Below are 17,711 nucleotides of genomic sequence, written 5' to 3'. Positions count from 1 at the left end.
AATAACCAATTAATGGTGTTAAATGTTATCTGAGGCTTTAAATAAATGTTACTTCAAACTTTGGCTTAGGATTTAAATTGTTAAATCAATCAATGATGTTAAATGTTTATTGAGGCTTTAAACAAATGTTACTTAAAACTTTGGTTTAGGATTTTAAATTAAAATCAACCAATAGTGTTAGAATTACTAAGGCCTTAAATAAATGTTACTTAAACTTTCGTTTCGGATTTTTAAGATTAAAATCAACCAATAGTGTTAGAATTACAGAGGCTTTAATTAATATTACTTAAACCTTTGGCTTAATGAAATTGTTATCAAATGTCAATTATTTCAGGTAGTCAAATTCAACCACTGGTGTTTGGAATATCCTTGGATATGATTAAGGTAATTAAACCAAAGTTTTGTAGTAAAACTTACTGGATTTCTATAGATCTGGAATTAATTTTCTATGGACTATGTTCTACAAGTGAGATGCTTTAAGTTTGATGGTTGTAAGAAGAGTGAGGAATTTCCAGAAATCCCTTCCTTTTATACTTTTGGGGACGCTTGTTGCGCCCCCTAGACGTCTGGTTTTAACCATAATTAATGGCCATCTTGGCTATCTGTTGCTATGATTGTCACATATCAGACGTCTAAGCTTTTGTGGTTGTTGGTTTTAGACGTCTAAATCACTGATATTTTCACTTTCTAACATGGTGAAATTTGGTATACTAGACGTCTAGTTTTTGATCTGTGGATAACTGTTTATTGGGGTTGTCACTTTTTAGGGTAAAACTTTCCCTTTTTTCACTTTCTTTCTGTCTTAACAAGTGTATGAGTCACCGGGTTATGAACCCTGGTGTGTGACAAGTTCATTGACTGCTTAAAACAATCTCATTCTGACAACCATTCTTCCACTAAAGGCCTGTAATATTTTAAGTTTGATTATAAAGGAAAAGGTTGTGGTTTTTAAATTTAAAGATGTGATAAAAAAAACGAATAAATAATTTGTTGATTTTGAACTTTTTTATCCTTGTTACAATATTAAACATTTTTTTTAGGATACTACTTGGATGTTGCATTTTGGACAAGGACAAGCTATGTTATAAGGTAAGTGTTTTAAAGCTTACTTTTTACAAAAATTTTAACATGCTTAAATTAACCCAAAGAGCTCACCGTTACTTACGGACCACCCTTCCATAATAATAGAAAAGCTTCGCTTTTAAAAACATTTAAACAAGGATGACAACATCCATAAGTAGCGAAGCACAAAAATCGTATACAAGTAGATTTAAAGTGAATTTTAAAAAAAATCAAGAATAAATTTATTGGAGAAAATAAACACAAAATCTTGGTTTATTTGTATGATGACGACAGTCAAAGTAAATTACATAAAATATGCTCATAACAATGAGAAAAATTATTTTGATACTGGTTTGAAAGTTTGAAAATAGGACCAAAAACAATAAAGATATGGGGAAATATGTAAAACATATAAAAATAGCCAAAAACCTGCAAAAAGGCAGTTTGACCGCCACGATTGTTTACTTAAAACTACCGGAAATTTAATTTTGATATCTATAACTGAAAAAATCTTGAAAATCGGACCATAAACACCAAAGATATGGAGAAAAATCTGAAAAATATAAGAATAGCCTAAAACCTGCAAAAGACAGTTGGACTGTCATGGTTGTTTCCTGTAATCGACGGGAAATTTAATTTTGATATCTATATCCGAAAAAATTTTGAATATCGGATCATAAACACCAAAGATATGGAGAAAAATCTAAAAAATATAAAAATAGCCTAAAACCTGCTAAAAAGTGGTCTGACCGCCATTGATGTTTTATAGTTAATTGTGCTCCTTAATGATGGGAATGTTGTCAAAAAGTTTCAGCCTTTTATCATTTGTACGAGCTGAGTAAATCCCATTTCCCCCATAGCGTTACGGACTGACTGACTGACGGACAAAGCGAATTATAGAGTAGCTTCGCTACTAAAAATATTACTCAAGGTGCAAATTTAGGTACAACTGTTCTTTCTAGAAAGATGGTTTTTATTAAGTCTCTCAAATCCTACAGCGGAGGGGGAGGGGGGATTCGCTGGACATCATAAGATAAAAAAATACTCATATTCTGATTAGAAACTTTAGATCTCGTGTATTCAAATGTATGACTTTGTTACATTTTGTATGAAGTGCCCTTATTTTTTTGCCACAAAGAAGTTAGTTAAAAAATTAAATTACCATTTGTAGTACTATCAATAGTTTTCCATCAAATTACATTGCAAAAAGTTTAAAAATTCGAATGTTATGTCTAAGGTCCAATTCCGGATTTTGAATTATAGCAATATTTTCAAGGGCCTTTTTAAAAATAAATCTTTATAGGGTGCTGGGAAAAATCTAAAGCTGAATTTTTTCATATTTTTACAGCAGCTTTTCTCCTATTTCTAGACCCTACAATGGCTTTTTTATAACCCTTACTCAACTTAACCTAACTTTGTTAAAAAAGGGGGGGGGGGGGGCGAAAGTGACACTTTTTGAAACCAAAACTAAAAGTCAACAAAGGAACTCAACTAAAAAAAAGAGTTACAGGTCTGAGATTTTGCATGGCAGTTGCTTTATAGGGGTAAAATAAGGAACTGTGAAGAAACGGCGGGGCAACCGCCGAAAACCGCCGTTTCCCGCCTTTTGCCTTTTCTCGGCGGTTGCGACGCCGTTTCTTCACAGTTCCATATTGTACCCCTATAAAGCAACTGCCATGCAAAATGTCAGACCTGTAACTCTTTTTTTAGTTGAGTTCCTTTGACTTTTACAAAAAGTGTCACTTTCGCCCCCCCCCCCCCTTAAAATATATATTTGGACAAAAAAAAACTCAAGACGCTAATTTTAGCCTAACAATTAACATTCCGCTTTTAAAATAACTGATTGCGGATTTGGATTCTTAATAATTGTCCAAAAATTAGACGGATTCCGGATTGTAAACCCTAGTTTTGTAAATGTTGCAAAATATTAGTTTATAGAATTTGAAATAAGTTCTGTTGGCGCCAAAAATGATTTATAGTATTAGATGTGTGCGCGAAGCGCCCAAAATTATTTTGCTCTACATAATTGATTAAATGCTAGAGGATATATGACCATAAGAAGAAGAGGAGCCACCTAACGGTACTGAGGAACTGAAAAGTAAATAAAGAATTATTCATGGTATAAAGAACTAAAATTAAAGAGGTTGCTCCTCTTTTTTAGAGGTTGGCCCCTCCTTTATAGTGATTACCTCTTACTTTTAGGGGGTGGCCCCTCCTTTTTAGAAAGGTAACACAATAAAAGAGAACATAATGTTATTATTCTATAAAGAATCATAGGAAAAAGAACTAAAATAAGAGGTTTGCCCCTCTTTTTTTAGGGTGGTATCACCATAAAAGAGAACATAATTTTGATTGTTTATAAAGAATCATAGGATAAAGAACTAAAATTAAAGAAATTGCTACTCTCTTTAAGAGGTTGGCCCTTCATTTTAGGGAGGTGGCCCCTCTTTTTAGAGGGGTGGCCCCTCCTTTTTAGGGGAGTGGCCCCTCCTTTTTTTGAGTTGGCCCCTCCTTGCGAGGAGGTTGGCCCCTCCTTTTACTAGGGTGGCCCTTCATAAGGAGGAAAAAAGTTGGGTTCCAGTTGGGTTCCAAGAACCCAACTACTGCATGTATGTATACAGAAGTGGTGATTTTGTGTATCATCATTGAGGATGTACATCATTTTATCAGCCATTGTCTTATCCCTTTAGATTCCTTGCCTTTTTCTTATCAAAAGTTGATTTTCTTTGCTTACCTAAAAAATTAGAAATAACGTTAATAACAATCTTAAAGCAAGGACAATTTTGTCCATAAATTTAGTAAAAATAATAGATGTACGACGTACGTCCCCAATGCTGAGATTCAAATATCTCCTTCTGTAGATCAAAATTATTGGATGAAAAGTTTGGACATTGCAAAATTCAACCAACAATTAAGATTTAAAAGATGTACCAATAGTTACCATAGGGTACCAGTGTAATTTACAATATCGTGTGTACACCAATATTTATGTATGTGTGTGTGTGTGTAGCAATTCAATTTTGAGAAAATGGTGATTCCTAAAGAAATATTGCAACATAAAGCAAATACAAAGCACACAAACAGGAGAGAGAAGTTTATTCCTAATATTTTTATTTTATTTTTTGTAGAAAATTGGCTATAACATGATAAATGATTTTTCAGTAATGCTCAGAACCAATTTTAGTCAAGCGAAATTAATCAAATTCGAATTCATACCAGAATATTGTATATTGTATTATTTCCTTCCAATTTTGTAAAATTCTAACTTAGGTAGCATAATATCAATAAAAAGTTTAACTATAAAAACATGACTACAATAGATTGAAATTGCAAAATTTTTGTCAGTGTTTGAGAAAAAAAAACATAAAAACCAAACATTCCTCATATTAGTTGCCAATAAAATAAACAAGGATGATAACATCCACACATGCGAAGCTCAACTATTCAAACATAAGAATATACGCTAATAATAGAGTATCTGCGCTAATTATGGATGCGTCGACTAGAGGTGCTACGCTATATTATTGAATTTAATATAAGGTTTAAGCTAATAGGGCAATTTTAACATTCCTTACAGAGAAGATACTTGAAAAAATTGAATTAAGCTTTACTACAAAAATAACATGACATATCTAAAATTCTTTTGTAGATATTTTTGTAATAAAAAAGATCTTAAGTTATGAATAAGTAAAACAGCTGTATCTTAAATAATTCAACTGTTTCAACAAATTTCCGGGATAAGAGGATGGGACAATGGACGGTAACTTAACCATCCCTCTAATTCCTGTGTAAACGTTTGCTTATAATTCTTGTTGTAGTTTGATTTTATTTAAGGAAATGTAAATAAAAACTATGTTTTTTTCATACCTTTCATGATTAAGGTCTATCAGGACGAATATAATAAACTTAATTTTTGCTATTATCTAAAAAAAAGATTTTATTTACCTATTGTTTTATTCCGTAAAAGAAATCCCTTTTTATTAAAAAATCGATTCGATGCGACATAGTATAGTGACACACACATACAAACATACACTCTCTCACACACACATATACCAACACATACACACACACACACACACATAAATATTACCTACATATTACTATGTAGGAGAACAAATAATTGTAAAAATACACAATATAAGATGTAGAAAACAAGGAAAATTATTTATAGAAGTAAATAGCAACAATCTAATAAGGGGGAGGTAGGTTGTGCTAAAATTCCGTAAATGTGTGATTTCTTAGGCTTAAAAACAGTAGTTAGAACGATAATATTCACTAAATATGTGTATTCCTTATCAAAAAGAAAAATAGACAAAAAAAATTTTAAGTTAACATATTATATTGTTCTACTACTTTTTTAGCCTTAAAACTCACACTTTTACGGAATTTTATCACAACCTACCTCCCCCTTTTTAAGTATAACACAAAAATCTACAAAGGGCATAGGTGTATCTATCTTATATAAATATCTACCTATCTTTTAAATCTTGATAAACAATCTTCAAAACTCAAAAACTTAGTTTATATTTCATGTAAAGTTTTATAGTTTTTGTCTGTGGATTTTTAAACCTAGAATTTTAAGGAAAATGAGTAAGTAAAAACCAGGCTCTTAAGGGATAAGACAATGGACGATAGATAGATGTTCAACGCTAAATAAAATACATAAAATTACCCCTTTAGTATATCAAAATTATTTGGTGGAAAAGTATGGTCACTTTAATCAAGATTTAATAAAAAAGGCCTCTAGGTTATGATTACAATGAATATTTTAAACAAAACTTTGTGGACCAGAATAATTTACTGTCTCATGTTACTCACAAATACTTAACAACAAAGGCAGAATTTGACATGAATAATTTTGTCTTATCCTGTATTCATAATAAAACACTTTTTTATCTGTCTATAAGATTAACACTAGGAAGAGGGAAAGTTTATCTGAAAAAAAGTATTTTGTCAACTAAAAAGTTTGTTTAAAAAAAGTTCAATCTACTTTAAATAGAGTTCGGAAAAAGAAAAGTGACGATTCCCTTCAATATGAATTTAGTTACAAAAGACAAAACATTATTCTAACATCCATTGCATTGCCCTATCCCCGTATCCCTGACTATATATATATTTAGTTTTGTGTGTCTAGTGTTTTGGTTTAATTTTAGTCCGCAGGGTATACAAATATTGTTCATGCAAAACAACATATTTTTATAAGATTTGAGGCTTTCCCTAATAAGAATATGAAACTCTAAAACCTTCCCCCTTTTTAAAAGCAAAGCTTTTCTATAATTAGGGTCGGTCCGTCCGTCCGTACGTCCGTCACAGAGAGTTAGCTCTTTTCGTTAATTTAAACAGGTTAGAATTGTCCTATCGATTCCAAACTTTGCATGATGATTCCTGTAGTAGTTAGGTACAATTTAGAAAGCGTAGCAACTCTATAATCAATACCAGAATGTCCGTACGTCCATTTGAAACATGTAGATTTTTAACTTTTTTGACAACAAATTTTTGTATGTTAAAATTATACGATTCTTCTGATTTTTTGAAAACTGATTCCTATTACAACAAGGTACAATGTTATAAGCAAAGCATCTCTATAAACAAGTCCCAAAAATGTAAGTATGTCCTTAAACAGTATCATCTATTTATGCAGTTTTGCAACAAATTTACAAACAATATTGTTTGTACTGATGCATTAATATTCTGCTAATTCAGTTCTGACAATCTACAAGTGTTAATGTTCGTTTGTCCTTCCATTTCAGAGCTTCGCTTTTATGGATGTTGTCATCCTTGTTTAAAAAAATAGATCGAAAATAACCTCTGTGGATGGCCCTTTCCTTGGCCAGGCTACACCTGCGGGGATACACACTGCCCACTATGAAGGAATCGGTCTATGGATTTCAAACAATAAATTGTAGCAACTCTATAATGTATAATCATAAATAGAAGGCACTTCTTTGAAATGGGGTATAATTATAATTATGAATGAATTCTTAAAAAGTCTGTTTTTAAATCATTTAATACTGAGCTGGATCTTTAAATCATTTTAGTGGTGAGCCAGATCGGGGTGAGCCAACTTTCCACCAATGAGAGCACAGCATTTTATGAAATGCCGCGCTGTGATTGGCTGAAATACGGCTCACCCCGATCTGGCTCACCACTAAAATGATTTGAAGATCCAGCTCTGTGCTACCAATTGATGTTTTGTAAAAACAGCCATGTAAAGAAACTTTTTAACAATTGAATGAGCTTTAAACATGAGCTTGCTTGGGTTGATAAAAATCTTGCTTTCTTCTTCTTAAATAATAACAAAAGAAAAGAGAGAAAGTGTCTTGTTAAACTAGCTGCTATTATTAATACTTTGTGGTCAGTTCTTGTTTGGGTATTTTTGTGTGTGAGTTGTTAGCTTGTTATTGCTGCGCTTTTAATATCATTAATGTCGTATTCAATATATTAAAATAATTCTAAATTAGATTTAGATAATAAACATTCGGGTCATGTGAAGGAAATAAAGTTGCGGGTTTCGTTGTATTTTCACAAAAGCTGTAGAAAGGTTCGGTAAAGTTAGGTGTAGGCGATTGCCCCGCATGGTTAGAGCCCCCCGCAGGGAGTAGAAATAGAATAATAGCCACTGTTTAAGATGTTGTCATCCTTGTTCTAGGTACTATTAAACATCCATGATTTAATATTGATAATATAGAGAGATATCAAGTATCTAAAGCAATATAAATGTAATTATTACCTGCTTATTAACAACGCCCCAAACAACTAGTATACTGGTCTAAAAAACAAGGACCTATATGTCCACAAGTGGAATTAAAAGTTGATATAACACAGGGTGGGAGAAGACATTAGACTGTAAATTGTAATGGTATCAACGTCTCAACCCTCTGAATTAGTCTTATCCTGTGAAAAAAGTGTTTATAATAGTAAACTTACAAAAAAACAAACACATTTTGACTTAATCATGATTATTTTAGTTTAATAAAGAAGTTATAAAAATTGCAAAAGTCCCCAACCCCAAAAAATATCTTGGTACGCAATTTCCCTTAAAAGATAGGGAGGTGTCAATGAAATAAAATAGGACTTAACTAAAGAATTGCTACGCCATAATAACTGCTAAAATGCTCCTTTGAGTAAATTAATCACGCCTCTGATTTGCTAATGAATTTTTTAATCAGATATCTTAGTTCTTCAATAATGAATCAGTATTCTGAAATTAAATAGTAAGTCAGGGCATATTGTATTAAGAAATAAGACAATGGACGATGAATTGATGTACATCCCCAATGATTTACAAAAAATATTGGTTTAAATGTTTGGACACTGCTAGTTTATCCCAACCTACCAAGTTTTTAAGGCAACGAATGCGATATTATGGAATGTAGAATTTTAGGCATTACTACTAGAATTCTATATCTACCAACATGTAACACTATTCTAATGATGTCAGCCAGTTGATTATGGCGTTCCCATGAAAAGATATGATATATAATTCTATAAAACAAATACAGGTTAATATCCGCTGGATTAAAACCGGTTCTCAGCCATACATCATGAATAGCATCGTATTATAGACAGCTTTTAGAAATTATAATATTAAAACCCGTTTTGTTAGCCCCGAGATGCTTAATGATAAATTTACAGCAACACAGTTTAACAGAGTTCTTATTATTATCCGTGCTAGATGGGGGCATATTAATTGATAATTTATTGCAGCATTGAAGAATTATAATTAAAAGCAAGTTTGGTCGATTAGTGATTTTTTTAATGGTTTCAATTCCAAATAATGAATGGCCCTTAAAAGATAATCCGATCTGTCAGTCAAATCATTTTTAATAGCGAAGCTATAATTAAACTTTAATATTTACTGTGTTATGTAAGTCTTTGTAAAGCACATCTTTCAGCCTTTTAAGAGACTTATTACTTAGGGAAGGTATGGGATATTGGATTGACTTGTATCCAAAGTTTTTAGGCGCTTTTATCGAATCTTAATATGTTGCAGGTTCAAACTAGCAGTGTCCAAACTTTTCAACCAATAATTTAAATTTAAATAAGGATTACTGTTCTTCTTGCCTGTCAGAAAAGTTGAGGGACAATTTAAATTCAAGTATCAATCTTGCTGCGTTACTTATGGAAACAATACTCCTTGTCAAAATGTCAACTTGATATTTTATTTATAGGTTTGCAAAAAAAAACAGAATATAGCGAATAATATTAAATAATGAGTAGCAGTTTTGTGCTGTATAAATAATTTTCTATTCGCTTCAGATAAAAAAAGGGGAAGTAAAATTGCACCCAATTGCTTTTAGGAACGATTACTAAAAGATTTATTATTAGATAGATGGATTGATAGAAAGAAAGCGCGCGCTAGTTAACGAAATTGCGTTACAGACAGACAGACCTACATAATTTGACTTCGCTATTTAACAAGGATGACAACATCCATAAGTAGCGAAGCCACAAAATTCATGGATGGGAATACGGTTGTTTTCTTAAAACGACAGGAAATTTAATTTTTATCTCCTTAACTTACCAAATTTGGAAAATCGGACATGTACATAAGAGAAATGGAAAAATAAGGAAAAAATTAAAAATAGCCAAAAACCTGCATAAAGGTAGTCTGACTGTCATGGTTGTTTTCTTTAAACGACAGGAAATTTAATTTTGATATCTGTAACTGAAATTTTTTTTGGAAATCGGACCATAAACACCAAAGATATGGAGAAAAATGTGAAAAATACAAAAATAGCCTAAAACCTGTTTAAAGGTAGTCTGACCGTCATAGTTGTTTTCTTTAAAATACAGGAAATTTAATTTTGATATCTATAACTGAAAAAATTTTGGAAATCGGATCATAAACACCAAAGATATGGAGAAAAATGTGAAAAATACAAAAATAGCCTAAAACCTGCTAAAAAGCGGTCCGACCGCCATTGATGTATTTTAGTTAATTGTGCTCCTTATTAATAGGAATGTTGTCAAAAAATTTCAGCATTCTATCTTTTATAGGAGCTGAGTAAATCCCATTTTCCCCATAGCGTTACGGACTGACTGGCGGACTGGCGGACAAAGTGAATTATAGAGTAGCTTCGCTACTAAAAAAAGAAGAAACCATTCGCAGGTATGGATGAACACCATATTTAAATGATTTAATACACAAGACACTTTTTTTAGTGTGTCAAGTGAGTTGTCCTTATTTAGAAACTTTGTACATGAAATAGGGCCCCAACATTTCATCAGGGAGGGAGGGGACATTAGACTGTAAATTAAATTGGTACCCAAAGTGTTAAAAACATGCTCTCTTTTGGGTACTTTAATGGTTAAAATTATCAAACAATAATAATAATCTACAGATGGGGTAGATAAAAAAAATTAACTGTTTTGTTAAGGATCTTTGAAGTCCCTATAAGTAAAAGTAGACTATTGAGACTTTGCTAATGTCAAGGATTTCAATTTTCAAAATTAAGGTTGAAAATTTAAGCTTCCATAAAGTCAGGGAGAGAAGGTACATTAAACTTAATACTGGTCCAATACCTTTATATACACGTATTCTCATATGTTGCTTTTCTCATTACCTAATCAACAAATTAATCTCAATTTGTTTAATTTAATAAGAGTACATAGAATTTACGTCTATTGTCTTATCCCTTAAGATCCCTGCTTCATAAAAAAATAATCATTATTGAAACAGAATGTTGGGCATCAACCTGTTTAGAAAGATGTGCTCATATTGTTATAAATAAAGAAATCTGTAAAACTGCTATTTTACTGGCAAAAACGTTATTTCTGGCCCGTCAGTATGAAGTCATTGGACAAAGAAAGGGTGAAGGTCTGCGGAAAAAGTTCGTGTCCAATTGTGTCAGCCATGACTCGGCAGCCGAAATATGATAAAGTAACAACCGCAAGTCGCAAATCAACCGCACTTCGTCGCTGCTAGTATTAGCCACAAAATAAAAAAAAACAAAAATTTCAATATTGTTCAGCCCCAGCCGCCAATATAAAAATCCGCAGCAATGCCGTCTAACAATTGGCGGCTGCCTAGCATTGGTCTATAAGCTCTACTCTCCTTATAAAGACAACACGATTGACGCAAACATACAAGGATGACAACATACATAATTGGCCCAGCTTTCGCCGCTATAATGTGTCGAGCAGCCGATAGTCGTCGGGGTACCTACAGCCTAGCTGATTTGTCAGACGTGAATAAATAATCATAAACTTAACATTCTATTTCAGAATTTTTTGACTATAGCTTAAAATTTGGATAACTACTAAGCCGACTGAGCTCTCCATTTTAGGGAAGCTTCACATAGGTACAAGAATGGTTTAAGGCTATTTTTGAGCGCGGCCGCTAAATTAGAAATATAGTAGATGGTTAAAAACAATAAACTTTAGAGTAGCTGCGCTACTGTTAAAAAAATGGCTTTACCCTTTGCATTCTTAATTTATTAATACCGAGGACACTTTTCATGGATTTTAAGGAATAATACAATGGACGAAATATTTGTGATATCTTCTTTGAAATTATTGGTTAAAACGTTTGGACACTCTATTGTGGCCATCATTCAAGATTTAATTAAAGTATCCAATGTTTTTAAGCCACACAATTTGGATACGTATTTTAAAACTAAACAGCATAATTTTTATCTCAATGTTCCCTCCCTACCTGATATTTTCAGATAAGGACTGATATAATTTTTCAATAAAGCAGTTTCTTAAGTTCTTAGATAGAGATAAAATCTTTATATTTTATATTTAAAACTAACCCAATGGCATAACCCCTATTTTAGACTGATTTTACTTGGGAAGAGAAAGGACAATTGCCAATAGATAGATCTTTTGTATTTCAAATTCGAGTTTTATGATTGGATAGACGGTTTGACGACGAGCCTTTATTAGAGTCTCTGTCAAACGTATAAACGTACGGACATATAGATCCCAGTCTTCAATACTACAATTAAGAGTATTTTAGTCAGACGGACATTCAGTCCCTAGTTATCGAGTAGAAGCTCTACTATACAAATATAAGTGTCACACATGCATATTTTTTAATGTCAGCCCTTTCATATTTCAATTAAGAGTTTGAAATTTTGAAACAATGCCATGACACATCATGCGTGTATTTAACAAGATATCATTTAACAAGGATGACAATATCCATATGTTGCAAACCAAATGGAAGGAAAAGAAAGCATTACAGATAGACATACGGACGTGATGATAATAGATTTTCAGGTCTTTTCCTCAATTCAGCCAACTATCTACAATACAAAATTATACCTATGACATTCAGAGCATTACCGACAGGCTGACGGAACAAGTAAATAATGTACTGGATGCTCATTCCTATATGGGATCATCATAAAATGTTTCAGTAGTCTATATTTAATAGCAGCCTAGAAAATCATATTTCCCCTAAATGTAGATGACAGACAAAGGATCATTTCAAGTTCTTGAGTAGCTTCGCCAATGAAAAGGAAAAATTATTACATTTTGTTTTGATCCTAAACTTAGAAATATCCTTGGAATTGTCCTATCTATTCAAAACCATTATATACAAAGACATTTTAGCATTAAACCTTTCCGGAAAGTTAAATGCTGATCAGTCCAGCAGTTTACGAGATTTTTCTGGACAAACATTTTTGCAGCAACTATTTTAGTATATAGTACCTACAAAATGTGACTCGTAAAGGCGTGCAAACTTGTTAACAATTCATGGCAATTTCATTTCAGGAAGAAAAAGAAAATTAAATGGGCGGTGAATTGGATGTGAGTGTAAATGATCATTATTGAGACACTTTCTATTGTTTTAATTCTTATACAAAAGTAATAGGATGTATGTATGTTTTTGTACCGACCAATCATTCTAACCGTATATCAACTCTGCTTTACAGTGTATAAGGTCCCAGGAAGGTTTAAACTATTTTTAAGGTGGAGGATACTTCTACCCTCCCAAGAAAAACCGCAAACAAAACACCCTTCCCCTTATTTGTTATTATTTTAACAAAACTAAAATAGAAAATGCAACTACATAGAGGCCTCCAAAAGCAGTTTTAATTTATTTTATAAATTTACGTTTGCACTGAATTTCTGGTAGTTAGTGAACGTGCTTGTGAATAATGAGCAATTTCTCTATTTAAAATTAGCATTTCATTTCACATTTAAAGACTTTGCACTTTAAAATAAATTGTGGTCAGATTTCGCCCAGGTTTTTTTTAGCTGCGAACCTTTTCTACGAGCTTCAATGTCGGTTTGTTATGCTCACTTCGTATTTTTTAAATCACACTAATAGCCATAGTTGTATGACCAACCACGTCATCTTATTCGTTGGCTAAAAAACGTCCAAACTTTTAGTAAAAATCTAAAGGGGGCAATTTTGTTTATCATCAATAGGGATGTATGCATCTTTTATTTTTGATTGTCTTATTCTTATTTATTTTTGTGCAATTTCTTTCAATTTTTCTCACAAAACATCTATAAAAACAAGAATTTCTATCAAATGTGAATTTATCATCCATTGTCTTATCCCTGTACATTTTGGGGACAAAAAGACTTGTAGCTAATGTAGAAAAGTATTTTTCTCGTTTCACCCGTTTTTGCGGCAAAACTGTAATATTATATTTTCACCGTTAATATTTTACAAGTTGGGTAAAAAGTATAACACCCATGAAATTAAAACTTACCCCGCCATTTTCAACGAATTTTTTCAGCTTGTAATCAACATAATACAAAATGGAAAAATGTACAATTAACATGGATATTTTAGCCAATATCTTGATTAATAGCGATCTATGTAGCTTTAAATCTATTGCTCTATGTATATGTAGGTAAAGAAAAACATGTTTTTACAAAGATTTTATTTTCCTAACTCTACTTCTAGCAGAGATAGAGGTGTGCATTAAATTGCGCATATTTTCACATACGCATTCTATTCGCGAAAAGACATGATACAGATGGCAAATACGTCTTATAATTTAAGCAATGAGTATGGATATTTTATGCTGTTGTAATAAAACTGCGGTTCTGCTGATATGATAATATGATACATGTGCAGAAGTGAACGAACACCAACAATTAAAGTAGTTTTGCAGGAGCTAAAGTGTTTCATGGAAATATAAACTATTTTACCTCCAATATTTTTACAGGTAAAAAATAATTTGTGTCTATGCCTGATTTATACCTTTGGGGACGGTTAATGATAACAACCCTTTATGGGACTAAGATCCCAATCATTGTAGACAATTAACCCTATGATTACATGACCTTTGTCTGAAAGTTGTAAAAATGCATGATGTGGAGTTACTCATATAAATGACCATTAAAAGACAGAATAGTTGGCAGCAAAACAGTTTTCCTTATATCATTTTTAATTAATAACAGCTATTAAGAGGATATGTAAGGGTGTTAAACGCGTTAATTGAGCGAAAAAGGACAATTTTTCGAAGGTTTATGTGTTAATGGTTTGTAAAATAATAAGGATCAGTATGTACAAAAGTAACACAGCTATAGTGACAAATATTTTGTAAACTAAAACACATTGGATGTATTTACAGAGCATTTTTGAATTAAATACCATCACCTAAAGCAGCTGTCTATTTTAATAAAAGAAGAATCACTTTTTTCTTAAATAAATCTAATGCTCACCATAGACATCCAAAATAAAAATCCCCCAAAAAAAATTTAAATTTTAAGGGGGTAAACAAAATTTACCCCTGCCAACAGATTTCACGTGGGGGTAATTACCCCCCCCCCCAAGCAAATTTTACCCCCGGGGTAAAAATTGGGGGGGGGGGGGGGTAAAACAAAATTTGCGGCGCGCTTCGCGCGCTATTTTACCCCCCAAAAAGCAAATTACCCCCCTCCTTCAAAATTTTTTATCCCTCCCCAAATAAAAAAACTTGGACGCTCCTGATGTTTACCATAATACTAGATCGATCTATGATCTAGATCGACGAACAAAGTTAATCTACATATTTGTATAAAAGAATGTTCACAACATTTTTCTGTCGTCTATCTTGAATAGTAGCCGAGATATTTACGGCTCCACAATACCGTTTCTTACGGATGGAGGGGTAGAAAGATGGACTTTTCGAATTATAAAGTGGCTAAGGTAACAATTTTGTCTTGCATTTAAATTACAAGCTTTGCTGTGATTGTTATTAATATGTGAAATTATAGCAGAGGTGGATTCTTAAAAAAAATTTGCCCCACTATAATCGATTAGTGGGGCAAAATTGTTTTCGTGAAAAATCCTCCAAAATCACATAAAAAATCTAAAAAGTTAAATAAAATCTTATGTTCATAACCCTTCTATGATTTTGTTTAATTTTTGTAGATTTTTAATGTGATTTTTGTGGATTTTTCACGAAAACAATTTTGCCCCAATAAGCGATTACCTAGTGGGGCAAATTTTTTTAAGAATCCACCTCTGCTATGATTTCATATGTTAATAAAATGTAATTTTGACTGGCGGAAGAGTAAGACACACTTGATTGCGGCCGATAATGAAATAGACAAGTTCATTTTATTTAATATTGTGTCATAAAATTACCTCAGGGATAAAGAGATAGGACAATATAAGATAGTAGATATACCTGAGCTGGATCTTTAAATCATTTCAATGGTGCGCCAAATCGGTTGCGCCGAATTTCAGCCAATCACAGCGCGGCATTTCGTAAAATGCTGTGCTCTCATTGGTGGACAGTTGGCTCACCCCGATTTGGCGCACCATTGAAATGATTTAAAGATCCAGCTCTGTATTTGTTGAATTCTGTCTTTAGTAGCTAGGGATGAACATTAATCAGAGATATTTCATCTAAAGAAAGATAATCCCCCCCCCCCCCAACATTTAAGCCAGTCCCAATTTCTTTGAAAAGTTATATATTTTCCAAATTCATAGCAATGACAGCAAGCAATTTAAACAGAAAACTACATTCTAATTCATTACTGAAAGTTTTTCGTTAGCGGCCAATCTTTGTTCACTTGGTATGAGGGGTACACTATGTGCCCAGAATTCCAATATAAAACAAAAACTCATAATTCTGTTAATTTTGCTTCAAATTGGGTAAATCTTTTGGGTTGGGTCACTAATTACCCCAAGTTTTGGTATCTTTAAAAAAAAACGGCGGCGGGATCGCCGCTCCCGCCGTTAACCGCCATTTTCCGCCGTCTAAAAAACAACATTATCTCAAATGATTCAAAATTGCCTAATTCGGCGAGAAATGCAAAAAAAAATTTTGGGCGGCGGCGGCTGAAAACGGCGGGAGCTCCGGACCCGCCGCTTTTTTTTCAAAGATACCAAAAATTAGGGTGATTAGTAACACCCTAAAACGAATTGGGTCCAATATCCTAAAAGCACAGGAGAAGCACTGAATTTAAGATATATCTTGATAAATGAGAACTTGGGGTGACTGGTGACACAACCCAAAAGATTTTACCCAATTATCTCTAAAACTAAGGGAGTTGCGCCCAAAATAAAATTGCTGGTATGTCGTGTTTCAAGTCACCACATCCCCCCCCCCCTTAAATTATCAATGAAATACTTATTTATCAATTGATTTGTTTAAGGGAGGGAGGGGACATTGGGCTGTTATAATAACTTTTTATTATCCATTGGTTTAGAAACTTTAGGGGCTTTTACTGAATTTTGATTGTTTTTTTTTCAAATGTTGAGTGTCCAAATGTTTAAACCACTAATTGTAATCTACAGAAGGGGTAATTTTGTGTATCATCGTTGGATAAGTTCATCAATTTATCGGCCATTAACTTATCCCTTTAGATCCCTGGATTTGTTGACATTAATAACTATAAACAAGGAAACATGTTAAAAACATTTTGTAAAATAATTTTCTATTTTCCTATAACCCATTTTACTGTACTTTTTCATTAAGAATTGACCTGTTATTGCTGCACTACTTATAGACAATCCTTGTTTTAAAAATAAAAGCAAATATATCACAAATCACCCCAAAAGCACTAAAAACTTAAAATCAAAGGATTGATTGTCTGGGCCTTTTAGGGCCTTTATCAGGAAGAAAGGGGACATTGGGCTGTTTTTCACTCTAGTCCCTAAAGTTTTAAATTAACATTTTCTTGTTTGTTTATTAAGTTGAGTGTCATAACTTTTCAACCAATAATTGTAATCTACAGAAGGGTAAGTTTGTGTATCATGTAAATCATGATACAATTAATGTACATCAATTTAACTGCCATTCTCTTATCCCTTTAGATCCCTAGGCCTTCATACATTTATTAACAAGTTTGCTTAACTCTTAATTCTTTAGGGCGTGCATATGGGGTGAAATAGGTTTTAGTTTTATTGAATTGAAACATTTAAGATATTATTCATTTGATTTAAAAAGAATGGTAATTGATTAGAAGCAACAGGTTCGATTACATAGCTTAAATAAATATTCCTAGGCGTGTGCATGGGGGGTCTCTCCCCACGCTCCGGGGGTGGGGGGGGGGGGGGCGAGGATATCCTTTAAAGACTTTAAGCAATAAGAATAAGGGATTGTATCAAAAAATTGCATTGAGAACTATAAATATCACAATAAAATGATTTGTAAAAAAGTTATTTTAATTTGTCTTATTTTTGTGGTAAAACTGCTACAAAATGGGTCCGACCGCTCCTACAAAAATGCGGAAAAAAAATT

The 17,711-nt window shown here is 32.6% G+C and overlaps 1 protein-coding gene across 2 annotated transcripts in view; it reads right to left on the bottom strand.

Moving 5' to 3' along the window:
- The window catches only part of LOC145334150 (uncharacterized), a 481,948-nt gene that overhangs the window by 417,666 nt on the left and 46,571 nt on the right, over positions 1 to 17,711 (bottom strand). The gene's annotated exons all lie outside the window — the stretch shown is intronic.

This window comes from Acartia tonsa, chromosome 12 (assembly GCF_053477335.1).
Source record: "Acartia tonsa isolate MP-2025a chromosome 12, ASM5347733v1, whole genome shotgun sequence".
NCBI lineage: Eukaryota > Metazoa > Arthropoda > Copepoda > Calanoida > Acartiidae > Acartia > Acartia tonsa.
This window is presented reverse-complemented; position numbering and strand designations above follow the sequence as displayed.